This window comes from Bombina bombina, chromosome 1, assembly GCF_027579735.1.
Source record: "Bombina bombina isolate aBomBom1 chromosome 1, aBomBom1.pri, whole genome shotgun sequence".
NCBI classification, from domain to species: domain Eukaryota; kingdom Metazoa; phylum Chordata; class Amphibia; order Anura; family Bombinatoridae; genus Bombina; species Bombina bombina.
The window spans coordinates 793,480,611-793,493,214 of record NC_069499.1 but is presented as its reverse complement, the minus strand read 5'-3'; positions in this window follow the sequence as shown (position 1 = coordinate 793,493,214).

Sequence of the window (12,604 nt, the reverse complement as noted above, 5' to 3'; positions counted from 1 at the left end):
CACCCACACAAATCCCATTCGAGACTAGACTACTTCTTCACCGATTCTTGGACACTTAATGAGGCACAAACCACTACTATGCATTAGTTTCATGGTCCGATTATGATTCAGTACATATATCATTCCTGCCTAAACCTACACTGATACTAGATATGAAGACTGGCTAATGAGTAACCCCACTATCTCTAAAGATTTTAAAAAAGAGATTACAGACTTTATAACAATTAATAATGAGGGTCAGGTATAAGTTCAGTTGGTCTGGGCAACACTTAAAGCCTTTGTAAGAGGACTATGCATTAAAAAAGCAGCCTCCCTATGGAAAAAACAGGGTAAGTCCCTGTCAGAACTCACGTGCTTATACAGAGCAATTACCTCTATTCAGAAAATGGACCCCATCATAAAGGGCTCATTACATATGGAACAAGTTAAGACTCAGCTCAGAGAATTAGAGTTAAATAGAGTGCAGAAAATCCTACTTAAATTCCAGCAAAAATATTGTTATCATAATAACAAGGCCAATTCGCAGATGGCGACCAAACTTAGGAATAGGCAAACACAACATAAAAAAGCCTCACTCAGACACAAAGGCAAAACGCTCATTTCTCCCAAAAGAGTTTGGAGAGGCATTTCGCTCATACTATACCTCTCTCTATAACCTTAAAAACTCCTAACCTATTGAGTCATTACCAACAGAAGCCACAAGTGAATTCTTAGGTTCTCTGGGACTGCCAACTTTGAGTGTGAAACATCAGAATACTAAGCAACCCCATAAGTACAGAAGAACTACAAAAAGCTATTTCCCAACATAAAAAAGGCAAAGCCCTAGGTCCAGACGGGTTCACAGGCCACTTTTAAAAATTGTTTGCAGACATCCTTACCCCACTAGTCATTAAAACCTTTAACAATTTTTTCACTACAGGTCAATGTCTCAGTTAATTCCTAGAGGCAGTTATTATTACTATCCCAAAACCGGACAAAGACCCCCAACTATGCAGTAGTTACAGAGGAATTTTGCTTATCAATACAGACATTAAACTATACTCTAAAATGTTAGCTAATAGATGTAATAAAGTCATAACTACTATCATACATAGTGATCAAGTGGGATTTGTCCCTGGTAGGGAAGGATCTGACAACACCCGTTGCATATTGCCTATTTTACATGAGGCGCAAAAATGAGGAACCCCCTTTCTGGCCCTGTCGTTAGACGCAGAAAACGTGTTTGACAGGGTCGGAGGGGAATAACTCTGGGAGACGCTGAAAGCATTTAATATTCCTCCCCAATTTTTCGCAGCCACATAAACCCTATACTTCTCATCGACTGCCATGGTAAGCAGAGATGGATTTAGTTCTGATAGGTTTAATATTTCCAATGGCACCTGACAAAAACCTCGAACATCCAAATTAACACTTCAGAAACCTATAAATAAAGCTTATCCCAGCATCCTACTATATCATGACGCGGCGCTCTTAACCCACCTTTTAGCTTGGAATTTAACCTCCTCCGATCTTAGGTGGTTAGAAGTAGAACAATCCTTGATTCCGACAGGTATTGTGCTCTCAGACCTACCTTGGATACCCTCCTTTTTAAGACAAAGACAAGTTTACCCCAAATGGTGAAACCTGATATCTGGATAAAGTGTGAGTGGTTGTTATTTCCATTAGAAAATGCTTGTTAACTTCTCATCTGTTAACTACTACAAGGTTGTATTGTTTTGCTATTTATATTTACTTTCTTTATTATTTCCCCTTGTGTATTTGATCTTGGCCCACTTGGGCACAAAAGGTAGCTATCATGCACATAGGTTTTTCCTATATCTGATGCCCCTTTGTAGGCAGTTTAATAGCTACAACCTTAAGCTATTACCTATTTTTAAAAAATGAGGAATCAAGACTATTTGTTAAGACAATAATATGTATAATCAGTCTTATCTTTCTTTTGTATACAACTATTCTTGGTTTGCATATTGTAATTGCATGGAAAAAAATATCTATTGTCAAAAATATATAATATGTTTATATGTATATCCTCAATAAAGGATTATTGGAAAGAAAATGGCATTCAGCTCTTTTCACAATTTGCCCAAAGCCCTAATCTGAAAAAAACTTACCCCCAAAAAAACAAAAAACTAACACTAACCCCAGAATATCTACTCGAGAGAGAAGTCTTCATCCAGGCGGCAAGAAGTCTACATCCAGGCGGCGATATCTTCATCCATCCCGGGGTGTCTTCTATGTTCATCCCGGCGGCACGGAGCAGAGCTATCCTGGAAGCCGATGCCATCCTGCGTGGAGTGTCCTCTTCATACGGTCACCGCCATACACTGAAGCTTTAATGCAAGGTACCCATTTCAAAATGGCGTACCTTGCATTCCTATTGGCTGATTTGATTCTTCAAATTCAAATCAGACAGTAGGATGAGAGCTACTGAAATCCTATTGGCTGTTCAAAATAGCCAATAGGATGAGAGCTACTGAAATCCTATTGGCTGATTTGAACAGCCAATAGGTTAGTTTTAGGGCTTTGTGCAAACTGTAAAAGAGCTGAATGCCCTTTTAAGGGCAGTGCAAAAGAGCTGAATGCCCTTTAAAGGGCAATGCCCATACAAATGCCCCCTTAGTGGCAATGGGTATCTTAGTTTTTTTTATAGAGTTAGGTTTTTTATTTTGCGGGGTTGGTTGGGTGGTGAGTGTTACTGTTGGGGGGACTTTGTATTTTTTTACAGGTAAAAGAGCTGTTTAACTTAGGGCAATGCCCTACAAAAGGCCCTTTTAAGGGCTATTGGTAGTTTATTGTAGGTTAGGGGGTGTTTTATTTTGGGGGGGGCTTTTTTTTTTTTTTTTAGGGCTATTAGATTAGGTGTAATTGTTTTTATTTTTGATAATTTCGTTTATTATTTTCTGTAATCTTAGTGTTTTTTTATTTTTCGGAATTCAGTGTTTATTTTTTGAAATGTTAGATTTTTTAAATTTTTTCATAGGATTATTTTTTTAAATTTGTAATTTAGTATTTTTAATTGGTAGTTTTTTTTATTTTATTAGAATAGTAAGGTTAGGTTAAGTTATAGTTTAATGTTAGGTTTAATTTTATTTCACAGGTAAGTTTTTATTTATTTATATATAGTTATATTGTAATTTTAATTTAAAGTTAGGGGGGTGTTAGGTTTAGGGGTTTATAGTTTAATTTAGTGGCTGCGATGTGGGAGGCCAGAGGTTTAAGGGTTAATACATTTATTTAGTGGCCGCGATGTGGGAGGCCGGAGGTTTAGGGGTTAATAGGATTATTTTGTGGTGGCAATGTTGGGGAGTGGTGGTTAAGGGGTTAATAACTTTATTATAGTGTTGGCGTTGTCGGGGAGTGGTAGTTTAGGGATTAATAACTTTTATTAGTGTCAATGATATTGGGGCGTGGGATTAGGGGTGTTTAGACTAGGGGTTTATGTTAGGGTGTTAAGTTTAAACGTAACTTTCTTTCCCCCATAGACATCAATGGGGTTGATTTACGGCACTCCCCATTCTGCACTTCAGGTGTTAGTTTTTTTCTAACACTCTCTCACCATTGATGTCTATGGGGGAAAGCGTGGACAAGCACGTCAAATCAGCCCTCTGCATTTGTGCGGTATGGAGCTTAACGCACCATAACACACAGCAGAAGGCGGCTTTTCAGTAACTCGTAATGGCAGCGATATGAAGAGTGAAATAATGCAACTTTTTTGCTATTTTCTCACCCTGTATAGCACAAAACTCGATGTTCCTGCACTGCTGAGTGACATTGGGGAAAATCCAGTTGTTTAGCTGATTTCCTTCAGTACAAGTTCATCTTAAACTAATACTATTCTGCCCTTAACCTTTCCAAGTAGGATTACTTCGCTACTCTTATCTAAACTCTTTCTTTAAACCCAAAACATCTGTTCTACACTTTTAACACCCTTCTTAGCACACCCACACCTCCTAGTTCAACTTCTCTCCCAGCTCAAGATTTTGCCAACCACTTCACCAACAAAATAGATTCCATCAAAATTAAATCATGTCTCAACACATTGTCAGTCTCCAACCTCCACAAACTATCACTGATGTCCAAGACCCACAAAGCCACAGATTCACACTTATCATAAAAAAAATCTTCTCTTGATGCATCATCCCCATCCAACTACCACCCTATTTCCCTACTTTCCCTTGCCTCAAAAATTCTGGAAAGGCTTGTATATACACGTTTATCACATTTCCTCACATTGAACTCCCTCCTTGATCCATTGCAATCTTGATTTCGCTCCCAACACTCCACATAAACTGCAGTCATTAAGGTTATTAATGACCTAATTAAAGCAAAATAAAAAAAAAAACACTTTTCTCTGTTAATCTTTCTTGATCTTTCTGCAGCTTTTGACACTGTTGACCACACTCTCTTGCTCCAAAACCTCCAATCCTTCGGCATTTGTGACACAGCCCACTTGTGGCTCTCCTCTTTCCTGTCTAACCTGACCTTTAGTGTAACCTTCTCTGCCACATCCCCTGATCCTTTACCACTTTCTGCAAGGGTATTAGATAATATACAGCGCCAACATTACAAGATACAAGCTCCCAAAATGAGGTCCCTAAAAACTCAAAAACAATAAATGTGAATGGAAGGAGGGAGCGCCAAAAAGGCTAAAGTATCTGTATGTAGTATTATAATATCACAGTTATTATAATTAAAAATACATTTATTATATATACATATAATATAGGGTACCCTAAAACAATAAAAATAAAAATTAAAAACAGTGAAACAATTGAAAACGGTAAGCAAATCCCTGAAATTCCTAAAAGGTTATAATATAAGCGTCCTCAAATATAGCCAAATGAGCTGTGACTATTGTAAAGTGTCCAGGAAATAGTTCAATGCAAATATAAACTTAATGTCCTCTAATAATCCTCCGTAATTGTCCAGTGCTAACGTGATGACTCCTATCCAATAATCCCAATGTGGAAATAAAAATAAAGAAAAAAATAAAAATGAAGATACAAATAAAAATAAAAAATAAAAATAAAAAAGGTGTAGAATACAAAAATAGTGATCCAAAAAAATAGTGTTCCAAAAAATACGATACAAAAAATAATAAACCAATAGTTCCAATGAATCGATACCTCTAGGGCATAGAAAGGGTTAAACTTGCCAGAGTAAAATACCAATATGCCTAAGACTTCATCAGATCAAATTCACAGCAGCTGAAGCGGAGAAGGGAAAAAAGTTTGCAAACTTTTTCCCTTCTATCCTTTACCACTGTCTGTTGGGGTACAACAAGGCTCTGTCCTTGGTCCCCTTCTCTTCTAACTTTATTCATAATCCTTATGTTCCTTAATACAGTCCAATGGGTTTAAATACCATTTGTATGCTGATGATACCCAAATCTACATCTCTGCACCAGACCTATCTCCTTCCTTGCTAACTTGTGTCACTAACTGTTGTTTTAATATTTCATTCTGGATGTTCTCTCAATGCAATAAACTAAATCTCTCCAAAACTGAGCTCCTTATTTTCCCCCCGTCTTCCAAAATCTCTACCCTCCAACTTTCTCCAATTTTTGTTAATAACATCATTGCCCAAACCCCGCATGCCCAATGTCTTGGGGTCACACTTGACTCAAATCATTCTTTCACTCCCCACATACAGTCTTTGGCCAATTTCTGCTGCCTCCATCTTAAAAAAATCTGCACAATTCACCACTTCCTCACACAAGACACAACTAAGACTTTAATCAACTCTCTCATCATATCCCATCTTGACTATTGCAACTCCATCCTATACGGTCTCCCTAGATGCCATCTATCTCCCTTACAATCCATAATAAATAAATAATAAATGGCTCTTCCAGACTGATCTTCCTTACACACTGCTACTCATCCGATGTACCTCTCTGCCAGTCCCTTTACTAGCTTCCTCTAAGCTCCAGAATAAAACACAAAATCCTAACTCTAACTTTTAAAGCTCTCAAATGACACTGCTCCATTCTATATCACCAAACTTATTTCCAGATATTCTACCTCCTGTCCCCTTCTCTGTTTATGACCTCCTTCTCTTCTCCTCTCTTATTTCCTCTACACATTCCCTTCTACAAGACTTCTCCAGACTGGCCCCTATTCTGTGGAACTCTCTCCCTTGCTCCACAAGACTCTACCCTAGTTTTCAAACTTTCATGCGCACCTTAAAGATTTTACTGTTCAGGTATGCATATAATATACACTGACATTTCCTCTCCTCCTTTAGCTATCCTCTTGAACCCTCTTAGCATGTAAACCTATGAGCCTAGCTGCTTTGTAGATTACCTTCATGAGACCTGATTTACAACAGTGAAACTCTTGGCAGGGACCTCTATCCCTTTGTCTCCCATAATTGTTCCCTTGCATATTAGACCCATGTTTTTCGCGCTAAGGAATCTGGTGATGCTCTACAAATAACTGATAAAAATAATAATGTTTTTTTATTGCTAGAGTGATAGTCTAGTGCATGCTAAGATCTGCATGTCACTGGTGCCCTAAATCTCTTACACAGTTCCTCACATTGTAGATTTCTATGGGAGCGCACAGTAAGTCAATTATGAACTAAGCCAACAGTGTGCAAGTTGTAGAGTTCTGTGCTATACTATTAAAAATAAACCTCTTTTTAAAAAGCACTAAATTTTACTGTGGTATTTTGGATCGTGCTCTAGCACAACACAACTTATTACTTGAAATATGAGTGCAATAACTATCCATTAAACTTATACGGCAGGTTAAAAATGTTTAAGCTGCATTAACATTCTTTGGTTAAATTATTTATTTATTCAGCCAATTGTGATACTAGATTGTGCTTTATTTTATTTGTGAATTAGCATTCCCCACATTCCTGACATTCTTCCTAAATAATGTGATTTGTAAAGAGTAAAGAGACTTTTATTTAATCATTCATCGATTTTATTAAATGTTTATTTTTTTCATGAAAAATGTATTCTCATACTAGCTCCATGGTTTATTACCTGGCTGCCCACACCTTTGGTCCTTTTTTTTTAATTTTCACAAAGTTTTTCAGATGGACCAATTGTTCTAATCCAGGTCGCATAGTTTGATCCTTTTGTGCACGCGCAATTGCTTACTTCATCTCTGCCTGTCTTCACCCTCTTGATGTTCTGCGCATGCGCAACTTCTCAAGCTCGCACCGCTACATTTCTGAAGTGACCAATGCTTCTGTATTGATGAGACACATGAGACACATGGTCAATTACAGAGCATGTGCATTCAATCTTCTTCCAATTGCGTGTTTGCGTGACAGGCATTTTCTGTGGGCTGAACTAAACAGCTCTAACAACTCCCATGTAAGATGCATCATAGAGAGATTGGAAAAGTAATGTGCACTAACGGTTCTATACCGAAAAGTAAGTTAAATTATTATATATAAATATTAAGTTTTATAAAAAATAAATAAGCGGTTGTTATTTTTACATAAAAAGAAACACTGGCTAACATTTTTGGTACAGTATATATCTATACCTACTATATATATATATATATATATATATATATATATATATATATATATATATGTGTGTGTGTGTGTGTAATTATATATAGGTATATATATATATATATATATATATATATATATATATATATATATATGAATATTGCATAAATATGTTTTTATATGTTTTCAGCTACTTAACTGCAAACAGCTCCAATGCACATATTATAGTCTATGTATACATATGTATTTATGTGTTTATATGTGTATATGTTTGTAAATATATATACACATATAAATACATATAAACACATATATAAACACGCACACACATATATACATATTTAGCAGTGATAAACCTGATATTGCTCAGGTGTAACTGTTTGCTCCACTAGTAATCTGGCCCTAAATGCTTTAATATTATTTGAAATGCATTAATGTAAGCAAAATTTGCATAGTTTTCAAATCTACTTTGATGAAGCACAAATTAATAAAATTGTTGCCTTAATTATAGAAACGTGCTACCAAACTGGGGCAAACTAACGTATGTGGAATTGCAGTTCTTACCTCCTGGGTGGATAGAAAAATCAGAGCTTGTGTTGGTAAACTATTGAAAAATGTATTTTATTTTTTTTTTGTTATTTTTCTATTTTTATTTATTATGCTTAATTAAAACTGTATTATTTTTATTTAGTTTCCCTTAAAATATTACAGCAATCTTTCCAGACTAGATAACAGCATACTGCTATATTTGTTAGACAGTGATTATATTTATACAAAATAGCTTAAATATTAATACATTTCCAAGGACAGCAGATTGACTGCAGTAAGAGTTTGTGACTTAAAATCCTTTAAATGAGAAAATAAGAGATATGTGTTACAAAATGTAATTCATATTCTGCATTATGCTATTTGGCTGAGAAAAACGATGAGACAATTATTAGCAGATATCATGTTGTGGCTTTAGCAATTGCTGTCGGATTTTGACTAGGACAAGACAAATTGCAATTAGTTTTGTAAATGGCAGAGTCCACTCAGATACTAGATCACTTGGAAGCAAAACAAATTAAGTAGAAGGAGGTACTAATAAAAACATATCTAGGAGCGCTCAATAATTCCTATTATGTAGTTCTCAGCTTGTTGTAAAGTAATGCTGCAGGGTAAATAGTTTTGTTATGAACTTTATTTCTGTCATTTAGCAAAAGAGCTAAAACACAGGCATATTTATTTATTGTCCTTGAAAAATGTTATGAGAAAATAAACAATATAAAACAGACGCACACAGAAAGCAAAGAACTAGCTATTGCAAAAAAGTTGTATAGTAGCATCTAATTAAAGTACCTATTTGTAAAATATAAAGCTTAATTAGACTGATCAGTAGAAAAATGAGGTTGTCAGTTCTTAGGTTCCTTCTATATTAGAACAGCACAGTCAGAATGTATCAAATAACGAGGCAGAAATCATTACATTAAATACATAAAATAAAAAAATGATAGTGGAGAGCTAAGATCTAGTAAGAGATAGGAAGATAGTGTGGATGAGTCCCTGGCAAAAATGATGTATTTGGTAGGGAAGTCTTTTCTTACCTGTTTAAAAGCTGCTGTTGAAGAATTATATTGATCTTTTCTGCTTGCCATGGATCTTTCTAAACATAACTCTGTCCTCTCAAAATGGTTCTGAGACTAATCCCTGGGTTCTTGTTCTGGTGTGGAGGACCTGCCAGAGATGCTTTAACTATCAGGGAGACTGAGTCTGTTTCTTAAACTTTAGAGCTAGCTCTGTTTCTTAAACTCCCAGTGCTTGTCCAATGTCTGTTTTCAAAAACCCTCTACCTTTTCTTTCTATTCTTCTCTCCCACTCTTTTCTCTATTAAGGGTTCCAGTAATGAAGATCCCTACATCTTCTCTGGCACTAACTAGTAAAAGAGAGTGCTAGCAAGTCTGATCTGACTGTGGTTCACGTTGGTTTGGCCTTGGGCCTTCTGAGTGATCCCTTTTTCACTCTCCAATGCCTGCCATCTTTGCTCCCTTGGTGGTTGATGGGTGTTTTGTTGGGTTCTGTGGATGTTCCATTGTCAGTAACAGGCCTAAGCAAGGCTTTATATGGTATTTCCATGGTCAGTTGCCTGGTGGTCTATATAGGGCTTCTTGGTGATGAACTTTGAGCGATGTCTGTAGGACTTCTTGTGCAGTTGACTGTCCTTCATAGTTTGATGTGAGGTTCTTTTCCTTCTGATGACATTGTTCTGGCTCTTCAGTCATCATGTGGAGGTTCATTTGTTCAGATTGCCCTCATCTCCAGCAGCAGAATGCAAGAAATGTGTGCTTTAGTTGGTGACTTGCTTAGGTATTCAAAAAGATGGTGGCAGCAAAAATTACAGCAAAGAAGGTGGTTGCCTCAAGGGTCATATATTGTGGATGAGGACTCCATTTCTGTATGCTGGCTCAGCAAATGGCTCATGTGGACAGTGAATCACAAATGTATGTTGTTTAGCAGGTTGGTAATATATTCTGATAATGGGGACCACATACATTTACCGAATTCACTTAATGATAAGAATTCTCCTTTTCTAGGATCTTATCTGGTATATAAAATATGGCAGTAAGTACTGCAGATAGAAGGGCTAGTCAGCACTCATTTTAACAATAGCTGGCATATCAGATATGCAGGTTAGGCAGTCAAGACAGGGTAGCACACATAGGTCAAGCAATCTTTCACTTATTCTAGTTAGTATTGTAATAGTAAAGAGGTGGTGGTGATAGGGGTTCCCATGATTTTGTCTGTCTTACACTGGTTACCCTTTCACTCCATAGAAATATCTGCTTCCTCCAGGTCTGCTGTAGGGTCTTCAGAGGTTTCTTGCAATGTCTTGGATGTGTAGAGGTCTGTAGGAGCAGCATTATTTTCTGCTGATTTAGTATCTTCAGATGCAGCAGTGCCACCCATGTTAGCTAAGCCCTTTACATTGATAGCAGTGGTTGCTGGACACTGCATACCATTGGGAACTAGTGACTAGCCTTTCTTTATACACTGTCTATCACAGTTATGTGAAAATGGCAAAAGCAGATGTTCTGCATGTGAAAGGGGTTGCTGGTTGGTCAGACATCCAAGGGGGGGAGCAGGGTGTTTCTTGTACTTATGGGGCTTCTAGTGAATTGTATCTATGAATTGTTCATTCTTTGCATGTTTATTTAAAGGCAAATAGTTTAAAAAAAGATACAGCAAGCTTCAATAATGTTTTATTTTAGTGCACAGAAGGATCTGAGTGAGGAAAGCATGGACCCTAAAAAGGTTAAATGACCTGAGACATTTGATGAGTTGCAATACTTGTTCAGGGTGATGGCTTCATTTAACTTTCAGAGATACCCTAGTCAAGGTTTGAAAGACTTGAAATACAGTATATGGAAGCAATTCACAGGGTTCTGACTGATAAAACCTTATGAAACGACATTATTAAAGTCAAGAGAAGCATTGCTTATTTTTTAACTTTATTCTCATTTTTATATTTACATTAATTGGCATGTTGCCCTATGAGCTAGATGGCAAGACGAACCACATAAAAGTGTAAAGATAATCAATATAGAAATGATCCTCTTTATGATAGGAAATATTTGAACCACCATAATAGAGAGATGATAGATATACAGAGGGGGCTCATACATAGAAAGCTTATAACATACAATATAAGAAAGAAGAAAAGAATTGGAGGATACCACTTAGGAATAGATTCTTACCTCTGACACAAAAAAATAGAAACAGGGGGGGACGGAGCCTACACTCTCTGCGGCAGGACGCATCTCAGTGAAGCTCTCTGAATCTGAAGCTATTCTTACAAGTTTAATACAGTAACCTTCCATATATTTTGCTCAGAAATGGATATTCATCGATTATTTAGCAAGGTGAATAGAGACTTTCTTGGAGTTGATGTTTAGATGGAGCTCCTGCTTATGTTCTCTGAGGCAGCTACGGATCAGGCCTTTTACTAGGAATGAAGCCATTTTGCAACTACGCAGCAACTTATGGGAAGAGGATCCTGTATAGGTTTTGAATCGTAGGTCTGGGGCTGCAGTGCTATAACCCCCCCCCCCCCGAACTCCGGGGTTACGATATCCTTATTATAGGATAATAACTAAGGGAAGTCTCCAATTGAACTGCTGAGACGGCTACAACCTGTAATTTGAAAGTAATTGATATTTTCCTGACACCGCCACATCATGGAGTTGGCTATGGCTGCTGTTGATCGGTGGGAATGGGAGATTAAATCTCTCCTCAAGACACACTTTGAAAAGTTGGAACAGGATCTGAGCAAGGTCCTGAGACCACTGTTCTCCCCACGGACCCTACAGAAAGCAGACACACCAAGCGCAACTAACTCTGGAGACGGATTAATATCGGAAGCAGTTCTAGGCGCTTCCATACAATTGATGCCTACTATAACCCCCATACAGGAGGTGTGTGCCCCTGCTTACCAACAAGCTCCTCTGAAGGTAGTTTTGTTCCCGAGGATACTCCACACCTCGGATAGGAGGAACAGCTTGCAAACGGATCAGCGAGATTTGGCTGCTACAGAATGTGAACGGAGGACGGCAATCTCTCCCCCATGGGACTTGGAACTGAGGAGAGCCTTGTACGGCAAGATACTTCTGCTTCACACTGCCGAGGTAGGGATGCAAATAGTTAGATTTGCTGAGACCCCAGAAGCTTCAACCTCAGCACATGAGTTGAAAGAATCCAAGGTTTTGTGGAACCCCTGCCTCGGGAGATTTGTTAATAATGTATGCTCCTTCCAGAGAAGTGGAGTATGCTAAAGCACTCAATCTAACTTTATTGATCTTCACGTAAAGACACTCATGGGACTCTGAGGGGATTTCATATCTATTCTGCTGTTACTCCTAGTCTCAGAAGTTTGCTAGTAATTATTGTTATAATCATACCGTTACAAAATTTATTCTGTTCATAGTTTTTACTGCTAATTAATATAATAATTGACTTCTCTCGGTGATGTCAGCAGTAGTAGCTAGCTGCCTTTCACATAACATGGTAATATTGTACGCTAGGTTTTTCACTTATTGCAGGTTGTTTGAGCTGTTCTCATTATTAGCCAGTACCAGGCTCATCCTATATATGT